The sequence below is a fragment of the Scyliorhinus torazame genome, chromosome 2 (genome assembly GCF_047496885.1).
Source record: "Scyliorhinus torazame isolate Kashiwa2021f chromosome 2, sScyTor2.1, whole genome shotgun sequence".
NCBI classification, from domain to species: domain Eukaryota; kingdom Metazoa; phylum Chordata; class Chondrichthyes; order Carcharhiniformes; family Scyliorhinidae; genus Scyliorhinus; species Scyliorhinus torazame.
Window position 1 is genome coordinate 378,884,189 of NC_092708.1, and position 18,668 is coordinate 378,902,856.

At 51.5% G+C, this 18,668-nt stretch overlaps 1 non-coding gene and 1 pseudogene across 1 annotated transcript; both read right to left on the reverse strand.

Moving 5' to 3' along the window:
• Positions 1–8,222: 8,222 nt before the first annotated feature.
• On the reverse strand, positions 8,223–8,400 carry LOC140408022 (U2 spliceosomal RNA; annotated as a pseudogene).
• A 5,488-nt stretch (positions 8,401–13,888) lies between these two features.
• On the reverse strand, positions 13,889–14,082 carry LOC140408021 (U2 spliceosomal RNA). Its single transcript, XR_011939970.1, has one exon. It is a non-coding gene; the product is annotated as a U2 spliceosomal RNA (small nuclear RNA).
• Positions 14,083–18,668: the final 4,586 nt, after the last annotated feature.

Below are 18,668 nucleotides of genomic sequence, written 5' to 3' on the forward strand. Positions count from 1 at the left end.
AGGGAGGGACAACACGATGGTTAGCATCTGCCTCACCGGGCCTGGGACCCGGGCTTTTCTTTAGTTGTTTAATGCTTTTTCCTTTGTGGAGATGGGCAACTCTTTGAGTCCTTGGCTTGAATAAAAACATTGCAATGTTAACAGTACCAGACCAGACCCGCAATGTTAACAGTACCAGACCAGACCTCCCCCCCCCCAATTTATATTAGGAAACCGGAGAAGAAACCCCAACAATTTTCCAATTTGTACACTATGAGGAAAGGATGCTGTATGCCTGGGAGTGATTCCACTAACAAAAACAAAAACGTATTAAAACAAACATTATTAACACAGGATTAATCCTATTGACATCCAAGGAGAAAACAGCTTTTCAATGAACAGTTTAGCAGTTCTTTTTTAAAAAGTCTGCGCTGACTTTCTCGTCTACTTCTAAAATTTCAATGGGGCAAGATCCACACTCGGGTCAAATGGTACTTATTAATAAAGTGTGGGGGAATCAGCTGGATGGCTGGTTTGTGACGCAGAGCAATGCCAACAGGGGGGAGTTCAATTCCCGTACCGGCTGAGGTTACCAGGAAGGCCTCGCCTTCTCAACCTTGACCCTCGCTTGAGGTGAGGTGGCCCACAGGTCAAATCACCACAAGTCAGCACTCTCTCTCTCTCTCTCTCAAAGGGAAGAGTAGCCTATGGCCCTCTGGGACGAGGGTGGCTTTCATTAATAAAGTTAACACTCAGGATTTGTTCACAAAGTCCTTGGGGAGAAACTTTCAGAAGGCAGTCTGAGAGACACAACTCTTTTCCTCAGAATCCAGAGCAGGGCTGGAAACGAAACTAAAAAGAGACGCAGCTCCTGCCAAGAGTGACATCACAGCCTGCCTAGCTGTTAACCCTTAATCACAGACATATAATCTGGATACCTTAACCTCAGTCCTTTTTAAAAAATATATATTTTATTGAAATTTTTCAAACAAAAGTTTTTCCCGTTTTTACAACTCAACAAGGGATTATACATTAAACATTATTTAAATAATATAGTGAGCTTACAACAAAACTAGAAAAGAAAAAACAAATAGCAAAAACACAAAATAGTGCTCCCCCCTCCCCCCTGGGTTGCTGCTGCTATCCTTTCTGTCTTTTCATTATCGTTGCGCGAGATAGTCAAGGAACGGTTGCCACCGCCTGGAGAACCCCTGAAACGATCCTCTCAACGCAAATTTTATTCGTTCCAATCTTATGAACCCTGCCATGTCGTTTATCCAGGCCTCCACGCCCGGGGGCTTCGCTTCCTTCCACATAAGTATAATCCTTCGCCGGGCTACTAGGGACGCAAAGGCCAAATGTTGGCCTCTTTCGCCTCCTGCACTCCCGGTTCTTCTGCAACGCCAAATATAGCTAACCCCCAGCCTGGCTTGACCCGAGCCCCCACAAAAAAATTTTTTTAAATGTTTATTTTATACATTGGAGTGTTGGTGGCCCAGACCGAGGGGGGTTTACACTGTTACCCGCCCCTCGGTGTACATTTGCTGGGAAGACCTTACACAGTGGTCTTTCCCCATTGCGCTTTGGCGGCTGCTGCCCCAAGCTTGAGTGCGTCCCTCAGCATGTAGTCCTTGACCTTGGAATGTGCCAGTCTGCAACACTCGGTCAAGGACAATTCTTTGCACTGGAAGATCAGCAGGTTTCGGGCAGACCAAAGAGCGTCTTTCACCGAGTTGATGACCTTCCAGCAGCAGTTGATATTCGTCTCGGTGTGTGTCCCTGGAAACAGTCCGTAGAGCACAGAGTCCTGTGTCACAGATCTGTTTGGGATAAACCTTGACAAATACCACTGCATCTCTCTCCAGACCTTCTTTGCAAATGCATTCACAAGAGGTGTGTGACCGTCTCATTTCCCCCACAGCCACTCCGAGGGCAGCGTGCATTGGCGCAGAGCCTTCGGGTGTGCATGAAGAATCTGACAGGGAGGGCCTTCTCACCACCAGCCAAGCGAGGTCTTGGTGCTTGTTTGAAAGTTCTGGTGATGAGGCGTTCTGCCAGATGACTCTGGCAGTCTGCTCAGGGAGCCATCCAACGTCCTCCACCGTCTCCTTTTCCCTGAGGGCCTCGAGGACATTACGTGCTGACCACTGCTTCATTGCCTTGTGGTCAAAGGTGTTTTCCTTCAAAAACTTTTCCACGAAGGACAGGTGGTACGGCACGGTCCAACTACTTGGAGCATTCCGCGGCAATGAGGCCAGGCCCATCCTTCGTAACACCGTGGACAGGTAGAACCTCAGTATTATAGAATTTACAGTGCAGAAGGAGGCCATTCAGCCCATCTAGTCTGCACCGGCTCTTGGAAAGAGCACCCTACCCAAAGTCAACACCTCCACCCTATCCCCATAACCCAGTAACCCCACCCAACACTAAGGGCAATTTTGGACACTAAGGGCAATTTATCATGGCCAATCCACATAACCTGCACATCTTTGGACTGTGGGAGGAAACCGGAGCACCCGGAGGAAACCCACGCACACACGGGGAGGATGTGCAGACTCCGCACAGACAGTGACCCAAGCCGGAATCGAACCTGGGACCCTGGAGCTGTGAAGCAATTGTGCTATCCACAATGCTACCGTGCTGTATGCAGTGACACTTGGTGTTTGCATACTGGGGGTCCACGCACAACTTGATGCAGCTGGACACAAAGGTTGGCAACAGATGAGGGAGGCGTTGGGTACGTTCCGCCCTCCCTTCTCCAGAGGTTTGTACATGGTGTCCCTTCGGACACGGTCCATCTTGGATCTCCAGATAAATTTGAAGATGGCTCGGGTGACTGATGTGGCGTAGGGTCGGGTTATGGACCAGACCTGCGCCACGTACAGTAGCACCGCGAGTACTTCACACCTGATGACCAGGGTTTTGCCCGCAATGGAGAGGGAGCGTTGCTCCCACCAGCCCAGTTTCTGCCTTTGCTATGCGCTCCTCCCAGTTTTTAGTGCATGCCCCAGCAGCTCCGAACCATATCCCCAGCACCTTCAGGTAATCTGACCTGACAGTGAAGGGGACAAAGGACCGGTCGGCCCAGTTCCCAAAGAACATGGCCTCGCTCTTGCCCCGGTTTACCTTGGCTCCCGAGGCCAGTTCAAACTGGTCGCAGGCGGTCAAGAGCCTGCGTACAGACGCAGGATCCGAGCAGAAGACGGCAACATCGTCCATGTACAGGGAGGCCTTGACTTACATGCCTCCACTGCCTGGGATCGTCACTCCTCTTATACCCGGATCGCTCCTGATGGACTCGGCAAAACGTTCTATGCAGCACACAAAAAGGGCAGAGGAGAGAGGGCAGCCCTGCCTGACTCCGGATTTGATCTGGAACTTTTCTATTTCCCATCCATTGATTGAGACTGCGCTGTAGATGTTTGTGTAGAGCAGTTTGATCCAATTGCGAATTCCCTCCCCAAACCCCATTTTGGAGAGCACATCCATCATGTAGGTGATATTCTGTCAAAAGCCTTCTCCTGGTCAAGGCTGATGAGGCAAGTGTCCACCCTCCTGTCCTGCACGTAGGCGATCGTATCCCTGAGTAGCGCGAGGCTATCAGAGATCTTCCTGCCGGGTACAGCACAGGTCTGGTCAGGGTGGATCACCGACTCCAGAGCAGACTGACCCGATTGGTGATGACCTTGGCTAGAATTTTGTAATCCACATTCAACAGTGAAATGGGTCGCCAATTTCGAATTTCTTCCCTTTCCCCCTTCTGCTTGTAGATGAGGGTGATGATGCCTTTCCTCATGGACTCTGACATGCTGCCTTCCATAAGCATACTCTCGTACACTTCCAGCAGGTCTGGGCCCATCCAGTCCCACAGAGCCGAATACAACTCAACAGGTAAGCCGTCGCTTCTGGGAGTTTTACTCGTCTCAAAGGACTTGACGGCCTTAAACTGATAAGAACAAAGGACTTGACAGCCTTTGTCAGCTCATCCAGAGTTAGTGGTTTGTCCAGTTTTTCCAGCTCGCTGCCGCCTATGACCTCCGTGATAGTCGACAGGAAGGTCTGGGAAACAGTGCTATCTGTTGGCTTCAGGTCATACAGTCCGGCATAAAAGGATTGGCTGATCCTCAGGATGTCAGACTGCGATGACTTTTCAGAGCCATCTTCTTCCTTCAGGCTGCTGATCACAGAGGTCTCCCTGCACCTTTTGGAAGAAGAAGCGTGAGCACTTTTCATCCTGCTCCACGGAGCGGACTCTGGAACGGAAGATAACCTTGGAAGCCTCCGAGGTGTAGAGCAAGGCTTGCTGGCTCTTCACCTCTTGGAGATCCTCTTTGACATCCACCCCCATCGACTGCAGCTGGAGCAAATTCTGCATACTTTTCTGAAGCCTGGACATGACCCCTCGTCTCTCTCTCACCTTCTGAATGCCCTTGAGGATGAAAAACCTCTTGATATTCCCCTTGATTGCTTCCCACCAGAGATGTGGGGCCTCAAAGAGGGGTTTCACAGTTCTCCAACCTTTGTAATCCCTCCTGAGTTCCTCGAGGTTCTCAGGGGACAGCAGTTTTACATTTAGCTTCCAGGTCCCCCTGCCTACCCCCTGGTCTTCCTGCAGGTGGCAGTCGTCCAGTAGGAGGCAGTGGTCAGAGAAGAACACCGGCCTTACGTCGGTGGACCTGACCGTGAAAGCTCGGGACACAAAGAAGTCTGTCCTGGTGCGGACGGACCCGTCTGGCCGTGACCATGTGTATCTACGCTGCGCTACCCCGCAGACGTCAAGCAGCTTGGCGTCTTTTACCGTTTCCATCAGGAGTCTGGACGTAGCGTCTAATTTGCTGTCGGCTCTGCCGGATCGTCCAGCCCCATCGATGATGCAGTTGAAGTCACCGCCCAGGATGACCGGCTTGGAGGTGGCCAACAGCAGTGGGAGTTGCTGCCAGCCGCTCACTTTTTACTGCCGGGGGGTACACATCAATAAGTCTGAGAGGTGTGTTTTTGTAATTGACGTCTGCTACGAGGAGGCGCCCGCCCGCCACCTCATTAACGTCGGAGATGGTGAAGTTGCCTCATCGCAGCAGAATACCCAGGCCGGAGGAGCGGCAGTCGTTTCCTCCTGACCAGATGGATGGCCCGTGGGACCACCAGCTCGACCAGCGCCTGTAGTTGCTGAGGTGCGGAATTCCCCACTCCTGCAGGAACAGTAGGTCAGCTTTCACATTTGCTAAGTAGTTGAGTGTGGCGACACCGCGAAGTATCTTTGATGCTTCGCACAATTATGGATGCAATTTTAAAACCCATTATAAAATGGTAGATTTACCAGTCTCAAGAGTCCAGAGTCTATACAGTTGGCTGTTCCAGCTGTTGAATGTTCCCCAGCATGCCGGTGGTGCTCGCAAACTTTAGCACAGTTGCAGGGCTGAGAAAACTGTTCTGGTCCGCACTGGCCCCGTGATTTTGATGCAGATGCATTGGGGGGGTGGTGTAGCCCTGGCGTTCGTCGTGGCAGTCAGTAGGTGTTGGGGTTGCAGGCCGGTCTTCGCCTGGGTTGTTGCTGCTTGTTACATTCGGGAGTTGGTCTGTGACCTTGTTTTCAATGTCCGGCGTTTGCTGGCCGTTGGTCATATTGCTGTTCCCATGAGCCAGAGGTTGGTTGTCTCGGCGGGTTTTATTTCCTTCCCGGTCTGTGGTCTGGGGGGTCTGTGCCTCCCGTTCCACATTGATGCTTTGCCTCTTTATTTGAGGGCGATTCTTGTCTTGTTTTTCCTCATCGGATGAGGTGTCGGCGCTAAGTGCGCCGGCTGAAAGGTGTCTCTTTTTGCCACTCCCCATCGGGGGGTTCTTCAGTTTGTTTTTTTGTTTTCTCTTTCGTTTGTCCCTGTTCACTATTTCCCAGGGCTCTTTGTCCCATCCTCTTCCATTGAGTGTTACTCATCAGATGGGGCTGGGGCTGGGTTGTCAGGAGGTGCTGGGGCCTCCTCTTTTTGTTGGGGGCCCTTCTGTTGCTTTTCCGCATTCTGTGCCGTGGTGTCTTTTTCGGTGGAGGATGTATGAACCTCCTCTCTGGTCGCCTTTCTAACACCACTGATGATGATCTGTGCATATGTCGCCCCGCGTTTCGGGCAGGCCCTGTAAAGATGGCCGGCCTCCCCACACAGGTTGCAGCACTTGTCTTCCTTGCAGTCCTTAGTCATGTGTCCCTCCTCCCTGCAGTTTTTGCAGAAGGTCACACTGCAGTTTGCGGCAACATGCCCCGTTTTGCCACAGGTGTGGCATACTCGTGGCTGTCCCACGTAGTAGAGGTAGCCACGATTTACTCCAATAGCGAAATTGGAGGGGGGATGCAGGATGGCTCCGTTGCTGTCTGTTCTTAGAGTCACCTTGACCAGATGCCGAAGGTGTCTTTCACTTGCACGCTGTCACTTTTCAGCTCAGCGTACCTGGCGAGGAACGTGAGAACATCAGACACGGGGACGTGGGGTTTTTACGTGTGCAGTGTAACAACCAGGTTTTGCTGCGACGGTAGCGTAAACAGAGGCTCCGCAGTCAGGATCGACAGGGGACTCTGGTTACCTTTTTCTTTGAAGACGTTCAAGAATTTGCTGCACGCTGCGACACTCTTGAAGGTGACATCAAAATATCCATTGTTGGGGAAGTTTTGCAAGCGGAAGATTTCTGTTGCGTTAAACCCACAACACTCGAGCAGCACCCGCTTCACGAAGAATTTCCGGTCCACAGGTGACTCCCCTTCCGCTTTCTTCACTGTGACTCACTCAGACAGTGTTTCGCACTCCCCAGCCTGTAGGTCGGGATGCAGCTGCATCCATAGCTCGTATGATGGGTCTGAACTGTATCGGCGTTAGGCCTAAACCAGAGGCTTAGACCAGCATGTAGATCCACCAATAGCAGCCGAGCTCTAAACGTTTCCTCTTTGACGACTTCAATCCCTCCGTGTTCTCCAATCCACGATCGTCATCGACATCGAAATCCTCAGCTTCCCTCGATCAAACGATACTGCACTTGATCTTAGCCAAGAGGCCGAGTAGCGGTCTTTTGAAATTCCCCATAGAGGAGGGGTTTTTGGAGCAGGGAGATACTGCTCGGCTTCACTTTGCAGGCCATTTTGTTGTTTAGGCCTAGCTACAACCGCTGAGAGTCTGTAACGCTAGTCTGTGACTGTAGTTAGGTGTGATATTGTCAATATGGCGATTAAGCAATAATTTCCGGTGGGGGACGTTGGAGGGTGGTTTAGGAGTGTGATAAGAGTGGGGGGAGGGGGAAGAAGGTGTTTTTTAACGTGTTAGTGGGTGTTGTCAGACTTTTGTATGTGGTGGGCGATGGAAGAATTTGTAAGAGTGAATAGGCGGGCCAGGTGGGAGGGAGGTGTGTTTGGTTATGCTGCGCACTGTCATAATATAATCAGGGCTTAGTTTTAAGGTTGATTAAATTGGATATCTTAAATTAAAGAATTGGCCACTTTAAAAACCACGTCTGCAGAAGCCTGCAAAATCCGAATATACGAAACTCTGACTGGCTGCGGGGGGAGGGGGGCATGTCTGGAGCAGCACCTGATAACCCAAAAGGCTGGAAGCTGGGTGTGTGAGGTGACCTTGACCAGACCAACATTCAGCGAGAATCACCTTTTGCAAAGAGGAAGCAGAGGGACTCGGGGAGCAGATCTACAGGTTATCAAACCACCTTTGCGGGTAGGATAGACGATTCCTGGGTGTTTCTTGTATATAGAGTGGGTAATGTATGGATTAACTACATTTAATAAAGTGTGTTTCATTATATCTGTCTCTGTACTTTGTAATACTCATACTGGGTAAAGTTTAATTAAGGAGCTGGTCGAAGTATCTGAATTGATTTAGATACAAGAGCGCTTTGGCAAGGCAGCGTGAGGGGTAGTTAAGATGTTGTGCAAAGCAAAGCGGTGAGGGAGTGTGGTGCGTTTAGTGTGTGGGATGTGGAAAATGAGCATTAATTTTGTTGTGATTGACTGGAGGATGATCAGAAAAGAGTATAAAGTGGAGAAGTATAACTGTGCTCAAGCTATTTTTAGACTTTGAAATTCCCCATGTGGGGGGGGTGCAAGGTTCGCGGAGATACTGGAATAGTGTGTGGCATATGGAGAATGGGCATGAATTTTAGTGTGATTGAGTAGAGAATTGTAAGAAAAGGCATAAAGCGGAGAATTGCATGTGCATGCTTGAAGTGTTTTTGTACTTTGAAATTCCCCATAAAGGGGTTTGTGCACCGTTCTCGGAGATACTGCAATACCGGGTCGATGCGTGGAGTGGACTGAGCAAGCCCCTATTCCATCTCCCTGCTCCAAAAATCAATTTAATATATGGTCCCCAGATAAGGGACGTATCAGATATTAAACTGATAAGAACAGATTTTTTTTTTCTTTCAAAAAAATATACTTTATTCATAAAATTTATCATAAGCATTACAGAGCAATTCGAATTGTCTTGACTGTACATTTCCGTCAGTTACACATTGCCTTGACTTTCTTCCATTCAATTTTGATAATATTATACACATATCACTCTTTACATTACAATTCCTTCTTAAATATTTACATTGTCATGTCTTTCCCCATTGCGCCTTGGCGGCAGCTGCCCCAAGCTTGAGTGCGTCCCTCAGCACGTAGTCCTGGACCTTGGAATGTGCCAGTCTGCAACACTCGGTCGAGGACAATTCTTTGCACTGGAAGATCAGCAAGTTTCGGGCAGACCAAAGAGCGTCTTTTACCGAGTTGATGACCTTCCAGCAGCAGTTGATATTTGTCTCGGTGTGTGTCCCTGGAAACAGTCCGTAGAGCACAGAGTCCTGTGTCACAGATCTGTTTGGGATAAACCTTGACAAATACCACTGCATCTCTCTCCAGACCTTCTTTGCAAAGGCACATTCCACAAGGAGGTGTGTGACCGTCTCATTTCCCCCACAGCCACTCCGAGGGCAGCGTGCATTGGTGCAGAGCCTTCGGGTGTGCATGAAGAATCTGACAGGGAGGGCCCTTCTCACCACCAGCCAAGCTAGGTCTTGGTGCTTGTTTGAAAGTTCTGGTGATGAGGCGTTCTGCCAGATGACTCTGACAGTCTGCTCAGGGAACCATCCAACGTCCTCCACGGTCTCCTTTTCCCTGAGGGCCTCGAGGACATTACGTGCTGACCACTGCTTCATTGCCTTGTGGTCAAAGGTGTTTTCCTTCAAAAACTTTTCCACGAAGGATAGGTGGTACGGCACGGTCCAACTACTTGGAGCGTTCCGCGGCAATGAAGCCAGGCCCATCCTTCGTAACACCGGGGACAGGTAGAACCTCCGTATGTAGTGACACTTGGTGTTTGCATACTGGGGGTCCATGCACAGCTTGATGCAGCTGGACACAAAGGTGGCCAACAGGATGAGGGAGGTGTTGGGTACATTCCGCCCTCCCTTCTCCAGAGGTTTGTACATGGTGTCCCTTCGGACACGGTCCATCTTGGATCGCCAGATAAATTTGAAGATGGCCCGGGTGACTGCTGTGGCGTAGGGTCTGGTTATGGGCCAGACCTGCGCCACGTACAGTAGCACCGAGAGTACCTCACACCTGATGACCAGGGTTTTGCCCGCAATGGAGAGGGAGCGTTGCTCCCACCAGCCCAGTTTCTGTCTTACCTTTCCTATGCGCTCCTCCCAGTTTTTGGTGCACGCCCCAGCAGCTCCGAACCATATCCCCAGCACCTTCAGGTAATCTGACCTGACAGTGAAGGGGACAAAGGACCGGTCGGCCCAGTTCCCAAAGAACATGGCCTCGCTCTTGCCCCGGTTTACCTTGGCTCCAGAGGCCAGTTCAAACTGGTCGCAGGTGGTCAAGAGCCTGCGTACAGACGCAGGATCCGAGCAGAAGACGGCAACGTCGTCCATGTACAGGGAGGCCTTGACTTGCATGCCTCCACTGCCTGGGATCGTCACTCCTCTTATGCCCGGATCCCTCCTGATGGACTCGGCAAAAGGTTCTATGCAGCACACAAAAAGGGCAGAGGAGAGAGGGCAGCCCTGCCTGACTCCAGATTTGATCTGGAACTTTTCTGATTCCCACCCATTGATTGAGACTGCGCTATAGATGTTTGTGTAGAGCAGTTTGATCCAATTGCGAATTCCCTCCCCAAACCCCATTTTGGAGAGCACATCCATCATGTAGGTGTGTGATATTCTGTCAAAAGCCTTCTCCTGGTCAAGGCTGATGAGGCAAGTGTCCACCCCCCTGTCCTGCACGTAGGCGATCGTATCCCTGAGTAGCGCGAGGCTATCAGAGATCTTCCTGCCGGGTACAGCACAGGTCTGGTCAGGGTGGATCACCGACTCCAGAGCAGACCTGACCCGATTGACGATGACCTTTGCTAGAATTTTGTAGTCCACATTCAACAGTGAAATGGGTCGCCAATTTCGAATTTCTTCCCTTTCCCCCTTCTGCTTGTAGATGAGGGTGATGATGCCTTTCCTCATGGACTCTGACATGCTGCCTTCCATAAGCATACTCTCGTACACTTCCAGCAGGTCTGGGCCGATCCAGTCCCACAGAGCCGAATACAACTCAACCGGTAAGCCGTCGCTTCCGGGAGTTTTGCTCGTCTCGAAGGACTTGACGGCCTTTGTCAGCTCGTCCAGAGTTAGTGGTTTGCCCAGGTTTTCCAGCTCGCTGTCGCCTATGACCTCCGTGATAGTCGACAGGAAAGTCTGGGAAACAGTGCTATCTGTTGGCTTCAGGTCATACAGTCCGGCATAAAAGGATTGGCTGATCCTCAGGATGTCAGACTGCGATGACTTTTCAGAGCCATCTTCTTCCTTCAGGCTGCTGATCACAGAGGTCTCTCTGTGCACCTTTTGGAAGAAGAAGCGTGAGCATTTTTCGTCCTGCTCCACGGAGCGGACTCTGGAACGGAAGATAACCTTGGAGGCCTCCGAGGTGCAGAGCGAGGCTTGCTGGCTCTTCACCTCTTGGAGGTCCTCCTTGACATCCACCCCCATCGACTGCAGCTGGAGCAAATTTTATATACTTTTCTGGAGCCTGGACATGAGCCCTCATCTCTCTCTTACCTTTTGAACGCCCTTGAGGATGAAAAACCTCTTGATATTCCCCTTGATTGCTTCCCATCAGAGATGTGGGGCCTCAAAGAGGGGTTTCACGGTTCTCCAACCTTTGTAATCCCTCCTGAGTTCCTCGATGTTCTCAGGGGTCAGCAGTTTTACATTTAGCTTCCACGTCCCCCTGCCTACCCCCTGGTCTTCCTGCAGGTGGCAATCGGCCAGTAGGAGGCAGTGGTCAGAGAAGAACACCGGCGTTACGTCGGTGGACCTGACCGTGAAAGCTCGGGACACAAAAAAGAAGTCTATCCTGGAGCGGACGGACCCGTCTGGCCGTGACCATGTGTATCTACGCTGCGCGCCGTCTGCAGGGTTGCTGCAGACGTCGAGCAGCTTGGCGTCTTTTACCGTTTCCACCAGGAGTCTGGACGTAGCGTCTAGTTTGCTGTCGGCTTTGCTGGATCGTCCAGCCGCATCGATGATGCAGTTGAAGTCACCACCCAGGATGACCGGCTTGGAGGTGGCCAACAGCAGTGGGAGTTGCTGAAGGACTGCCAGCCGCTCACTTTTTACGGCCGGGGCGTACACATTAATCAGTCTGAGAGGGGTGTTTTTGTATTTCACGTCTGCTACGAGGAGGCGTCCGCCCACCACCTCCTTAACGTCGGAGATGGTGAAGTTGCCTCCCCGCAGCAGAATACCCAGGCCGGAGGAACGACAGTCGTTTCCTCCTGACCAGATGGATGGCCCGTGGGACCACCAGCTCGACCAGCGCCTGTAGTTGCTGAGGTGCGGAATTCCGCACTCCTGCAGGAACAGTAGGTCAGCTTTTACATTTGCCAAATAGTTGAGTGTGGCTACACACCGCGAAGTATCTTTGATGCTTCGCACATTTATGGATGCAATTTTTAAACCCATTATAAAAAGGTAGATTTACCAGTCTCAAGAGTCCAGAGTCTATACAGTTGGCTGTTCCAGCTGTTCGATGTTCCCCAGCATGCCGGTGGTGCTCGCAAACTTTAGCACAGTTGCAGGGCTGAGAAAGCTGTTCTGGTCCGTACTGGCCCCGTGATTTTGATGCAGATGCATTGGGGGGGTGATGTAGCCCTGGCGTTCGTCATGGCAGTCAGTAGGTGTTGGGGTTGCAGGCCGGTCTTCACCTGGGTTGTTGCTGCTCGTTACTATCGGGGGTTGGTCTGTGACCTTGTTTCCTTCCCGGTCGGTGGTCTGGGGGGTCTGTGCCTTCCGTTCCACGTTGGTGCTTTGCCTCTTTATTTGAGGCCGATTCTTGTCCTGTTTTCCCTCATCGGATGAGGTGTCGGCGCTAAGTGCGCCGGCTGAGAGGTGTCGCTTTTTGCCACTACCCCTCGGGGGGTTCTTCAGTTTGTTTTTTTGTTTCCGCTTTCGTTTGTCCCTGTTCACTGTTTCCCAGGGCTCTTTATTCTTTGTCCCATCCTCTTCCTCTTCCATTGAGTGTTCCTCATCAGATGGGGCTGGGGTTGGGTTGTCAGGAGGTGCTGGGGCCTCTTCTTTTTGTTGGGGGCCCTTTTGTTGCTTTTCCTCATTCTGAGCCGTGGTGTCTTTTTCGGTGGAGGGTGTATGCACCTCCTCTCTGGTCGCCTTTTTAACTCCGCTGCTGATGATTTGAGCGTATGTCGCCCCGCGTTTCGGGCAGGCCCTGTAAAGATGGCCGGCCTCCCCACACAGGTTGCAGCACTTGTCTTCTTTGCAGTCCTTAGTCATGTGTCCCTCCTGCCTGCAGTTCTTGCAGAAGGTCACACTGCAGTTTGCGGCAACATGCCCCGTTTTGCCACAGGTGTGGCATACTCTTGGCTGTCCCACGTAGTAGAGGTAGCCACGATTTACTCCAATAGCGAAATTGGAGGGGGGATGCAGGATGGCTCCGTTGCTGTCCGTTCTTAGGGTCACCTTGACCTGGTGCTCACTTGTCCAGATGCCGAAGGTGTCTTTCACTTGCACGCTGTCACTTTTCAGCTCAGCGTACCTGGCGAGGAACGTGAGCACATCAGATACAGGGACGTGGGGGTTGTACGTGTGCAGTGTAACAACCCGATTTCGCTGTGCCGGTAGCGTAAACAGAGGTTCCGCAGTCAGGATCGACAAGGGACTCTGGTTACCTTTTTCCTTGAAGACGTTCAAGAATTTGATGCACGCTGCGACGCTCTTGAAGGTGACATCAAAGAAACCATTCTTGGGGAAGTTTTGCAAGCAGAAGATCTCTGTTGCTTTAAACCCACAGCACTCGAGCAGCACCTTCTTCACGAAGTGTTTCCGGTCCAAAGGTGACTCTCCATCCGTTTTCTTCACTGTGACTCGGACAGTGTTTCGCACGCCCCAGCCTGGTGGTCGGGATGCAGCTGCATCCATAGCTCGTACGTTGGGTGTGAAACTGTATCGGCGTTAGGCCTAAACCCGAGGTTTAGGCCAGCATGTAGATCCACCAATAGCAGCCAAGCTCCAAACGTTTCCTCTTTGACGACTTCAATCCCTCCGAGTTGTCCAATCCACGATCGTCATCGAAATCCTCAGCTTCCCTCGATCAAATGAGACTACACTTGATCTTAGCCAAAAGGCCGAGAAGCCGAGTAATGCACATTGAAGAGTGAAATGGGTGGTGAATTTCGAATGAGTTCCCTTTCGCCGTTGTGCTTGTAAGATGCGTTTGGTCATTCTTGATGACACCCCCGGGGCCAGGTAGAAGGTGAGTAGCAGCAGCCAGTTGCCGAAGCATTTTGTTGTGTGCTGGAAGAAGTGTGAATAAAGTGTATATTTGTATATGTTTGAGCTGTTTTTTGAGTTTGAAATTCCCCATGAAGGGGTGGTGTGCACCGTTGCTGGAGATACTGCAATACCAGGTCGATGCGTGGAGTGGACAGAGCAAGCCCCTATTCCATCTCCCTGCTCCAAAAATCAATTTAATATATGGTCCCCAGATAAGGGACGTATCAGATATTAAACTGATAAGAACAGATTTTTTTTTTTTTTTTTTTTTTTTTTTTTTCAAAAAAATATACTTTATTCATAAAAATTTATCATGAGCATTACAGAAACATTTCAAATTGTCTTGACTGTACATTTCCGGCAGGGTTACATGTTGCCTTGACTTTCTTTCATTCAATTTTGATATTGTCGTACACATATCACTCTTTACATTACAATTCCTTCTTAAATATTTACAGTGCCATGTTTGTTTTATACATTGGAGTGTTGGTTGCCCAGACCGAGGGGCTTTACACTGTTACCCGCCCCTCGGTGTACATTTGCTGGAAAGCCCTTACACAGAGGTCTTTCCCCATTGCGCCTTGGCGGCCGCTGCCCCAAGCTTGAGTGCGTCCCTCAGCACGTAGTCCTGGACCTTGGAATGTGCCAGTCTGCAACACTCGGTCGAGGACAATTCTTTGCACTGGAAGATCAGCAAGTTTCGGGCAGACCAAAGAGCGTCTTTTACCGAGTTGATGACCTTCCAGCAGCAGTTGATATTTGTCTCGGTGTGTGTCCCTGGAAACAGTCCGTAGAGCACAGAGTCCTGTGTCACAGATCTGTTTGGGATAAACCTTGACAAATACCACTGCATCTCTCTCCAGACCTTCTTTGCAAAGGCACATTCCACAAGGAGGTGTGTGACCGTCTCATTTCCCCCACAGCCACTCCGAGGGCAGCGTGCATTGGTGCAGAGCCTTCGGGTGTGCATGAAGAATCTGACAGGGAGGGCCTTTCTCACCACCAGCCAAGCTAGGTCTTGGTGCTTGTTTGAAAGTTCTGGTGATGAGGCGTTCTGCCAGATGACTCTGGCAGTCTGCTCAGGGAACCATCCAACGTCCTCCACGGTCTCCTTTTCCCTGAGGGCCTCGAGGACATTACGTGCTGACCACTGCTTCATTGCCTTGTGGTCAAAGGTGTTTTCCTTCAAAAACTTTTCCACAAAGGACAGGTGGTACGGTACGGTCCAACTACTTGGAGCGTTCCGCGGCAATGAGGCCAGGCCCATCCTTCGCAACACCGGGGACAGGTAGAACCTCAGTATGTAGTGACACTTGGTGTTTGCATACTGGGGGTCCACGCACAGCTTGATGCAGCTGGACACAAAGGTGGCCAGCAGGATGAGGGAGGCGTTGGGTACGTTCCGCCCTCCCTTCTCCAGAGGTTTGTACATGGTGTCCCTTCGGACACGGTCCATCTTGGATCGCCAGATAAATTTGAAGATGGCCCGGGTGACTGCTGTGGCGCAGGGTCGGGTTATGGGCCAGACCTGCGCCACGTACAGCAACACCGAGAGTACCTCACACCTGATGACCAGGGTTTTGCCCGCAATGGAGAGGGAGCGTTGCTCCCACCAGCCCAGTTTCTGTCTTACCTTTCCTAGGCGCTCCTCCCAGTTTTTGGTGCACGCCCCAGCAGCTCCGAACCATATCCCCAGCACCTTCAGGTAATCTGACCTGACAGTGAAGGGGACAAAGGACCGGTCGGCCCAGTTCCCAAAGAACATGGCCTCGCTCTTGCCACGGTTTACCTTGGCTCCCGAGGCCAGTTCAAACTGGTCGCAGGTGGTCAAGAGCCTGCGCACAGACGCGGGATCCGAGCAGAAGACGGCAACGTCGTCCATGTACAGGGAGGCCTTGACTTGCATGCCTCCACTGCCTGGGATCGTCACTCCTCTTATGCCCGGATCCCTCCTGATGGACTCGGCAAAAGGTTCTATGCAGCACACAAAAAGGGCAGAGGAGAGAGGGCAGCCCTGCCTGACTCCAGATTTGATCTGGAACTTTTCTGATTCCCACCCATTGATTGAGACTGCGCTATAGATGTTTGTGTAGAGCAGTTTGATCCAATTGCGAATTCCCTCCCCAAACCCCATTTTGGAGAGCACATCCATCATGTAGGTGTGTGATATTCTGTCAAAAGCCTTCTCCTGGTCAAGGCTGATGAGGCAAGTGTCCACCCCCCTGTCCTGCACGTAGGCGATCGTATCCCTGAGTAGCGCGAGGCTATCAGAGATCTTCCTGCCGGGTACAGCACAGGTCTGGTCAGGGTGGATCACCGACTCCAGAGCAGACCTGACCCGATTGGCGATGACCTTTGCTAGAATTTTGTAGTCCACATTCAACAGTGAAATGGGTCGCCAATTTCGAATTTCTTCCCTTTCCCCCTTCTGCTTGTAGATGAGGGTGATGATGCCTTTCCTCATGGACTCTGACATGCTGCCTTCCAGAAGCATACTCTCGTACACTTCCAGCAGGTCTGGGCCCATCCAGTCCCACAGAGCCGAATACAACTCAACCGGTAAGCCGTCGCTTCCGGGAGTTTTACTCGTCTCGAAGGACTTGGCGGCCTTTGTCAGCTCGTCCAGAGTTAGTGGTTTGTCCAGGTTTTCCAGCTCGCTGTCGCCTATGACCTCCGTGATAGTCGACAGGAAGGTCTGGGAAACAGTGCTATCTGTTGGCTTCAGGTCATACAGTCCGGCATAAAAGGATTGGCTGATCCTCAGGATGTCAGACTGCGATGACTTTTCAGAGCCATCTTCTTCCTTCAGGCTGCTGATCACAGAGGTGTCTCTGTGCACCTTTTGGAAGAAGAAGCGTGAGCACTTTTCGTCCTGCTCCACGGAGCGGACTCTGGAACGGAAGATAACCTTGGAGGCCTCCGAGGTGTAGAGCGAGGCTTGCTGGCTCTTCACCTCTTGGAGATCCTCCTTGACATCCACCCCCATCGACTGCAGCTGGAGCAAATTTTGCATACTTTTCTGGAGCCTGGACATGACCCCTCGTCTCTCTCTCACCTTTTGAACGCCCTTGAGGATGAAAAACCTCTTGATATTCCCCTTGATTGCTTCCCACCAGAGATGTGGGGCCTCAAAGAGGGGTTTCACGGTTCTCCAACCTTTGTAATCCCTCCTGAGTTCCTCGATGTTCTCAGGGGTCAGCAGTTTTACATTTAGCTTCCACGTCCCCCTGCCTACCCCCTGGTCTTCCTGCAGGTGGCAGTCGGCCAGTAGGAGGCAGTGGTCAGAGAAGAACACCGGCGTTACGTCGGTGGACCTGACCGTGAAAGCTCGGGACACAAAAAAGAAGTCTATCCTGGAGCGGACGGACCCGTCTGGCCGTGACCATGTGTATCTACGCTGCGCGCCGTCTGCAGGGTTGCTGCAGACGTCGAGCAGCTTGGCGTCTTTTACCGTTTCCATCAGGAGTCTGGACGTAGCGTCTAGTTTGCTGTCGGCTTTGCTGGATCGTCCAGCCGCATCGATGATGCAGTTGAAGTCACCACCCAGGATGACCGGCTTGGAGGTGGCCAACAGCAGTGGGAGTTGCTGAAGAACTGCCAGCCGCTCACTTTTTACGGCCGGGGCGTACACATTAATAAGTCTGAGAGGGGTGTTTTTGTATTTCACGTCTGCTACGAGGAGGCGCCCGCCCACCACCTCCTTAACGTCGGAGATGGTGAAGTTGCCTCCCCGCAGCAGAATACCCAGGCCGGAGGAGCGGCAGTCGTTTCCTCCTGACCAGATGGATGGCCCGTGGGACCACCAGCTCGACCAGCGCCTGTAGTTGCTGAGGTGCGGAATTCCGCACTCCTGCAGGAACAGTAGGTCAGCTTTTACATTTGCCAAATAGTTGAGTGTGGCTACACACCGCGAAGTATCTTTGATGCTTCGCACATTTATGGATGCAATTTTTAAACCCATTATAAAAAGATAGATTTACCAGTCTCAAGAGTCCAGAGTCTATACAGTTGGCTGTTCCAGCTGTTGAATGTTCCCCAGCATTCCGGTGGTGCTCGCAAACTTTAGCACAGTTGCAGGGCTGAGAAAACTGTTCTGGTCCGTACTGGCCCCGTGATTTTGATGCAGATGCATTGGGGGGGTGGTGTAGCCCTGGGGTTCGTTGTAGCAGTCAGTAGGTGTTGGGGTTGCAGGCCGGTCTTCACCTGGGTTGTTGCTGCTCGTTACTATCGGGGGTTGATCTGTGACCTTGTTTCCTTCCCGGTCGGTGGTCTGGGGGGTCTGTGCCTTCCGTTCCACGTTGGTGCTTTGCCTCTTTATTTGAGGCCGATTCTTGTCCTGTTTTCCCTCATCGGATGAGGTGTCGGCGCTAAGTGCGCCGGCTGAGAGGTGTCGCTTTTTGCCACTACCCCTCGGGGGGTTCTTCAGTTTGTTTTTTTGTTTCCGCTTTCGTTTGTCCCTGTTCACTGTTTCCCAGGGCTCTTTATTCTTTGTCCCATCCTCTTCCTCTTCCATTGAGTGTTCCTCATCAGATGGGGCTGGGGTTGGGTTGTCAGGAGGTGCTGGGGCCTCTTCTTTTTGTTGGGGGCCCTTTTGTTGCTTTTCCTCATTCTGAGCCGTGGTGTCTTTTTCGGTGGAGGGTGTATGCACCTCCTCTCTGGTCGCCTTTTTAACTCCGCTGCTGATGATTTGAGCGTATGTCGCCCCGCGTTTCGGGCAGGCCCTGTAAAGATGGCCGGCCTCCCCACACAGGTTGCAGCACTTGTCTTCTTTGCAGTCCTTAGTCATGTGTCCCTCCTGCCTGCAGTTCTTGCAGAAGGTCACACTGCAGTTTGCGGCAACATGCCCCGTTTTGCCACAGGTGTGGCATACTCGTGGC